Raw genomic sequence first — 334 nt, forward strand, 5'->3', positions numbered from 1 at the left:
TAGACACATACATTACAGAGATCACAAGAATTAACTCAAAATGGATCAAATACCTAAATGTAAATGCAAAACTATAAAGCTGCTAGAAGTTAACATAGAAAATCTAGATGACCTTGGGTTTGGCAATGACTTTTTAGCTACAGCACCAAGGGTATAATCCATAAAAAAAAATAATTGATAAACTAGATTTTATTAAAATTTAAAACAACTGCTCTGTGAAAGACATTTCGAGATTATGCAAAGACAAACCACAGACTGGGAGAAAATATTTGCAAAATACATATCTGATAAAGAGCTATTATTCAAAATATACAAAGAACTCTTAAAACTCAAC

The sequence above is a fragment of the Pteropus vampyrus genome, unplaced genomic scaffold (assembly GCF_000151845.1).
Source record: "Pteropus vampyrus isolate Shadow unplaced genomic scaffold, Pvam_2.0 Scaffold103, whole genome shotgun sequence".
Taxonomy (NCBI): domain Eukaryota; kingdom Metazoa; phylum Chordata; class Mammalia; order Chiroptera; family Pteropodidae; genus Pteropus; species Pteropus vampyrus.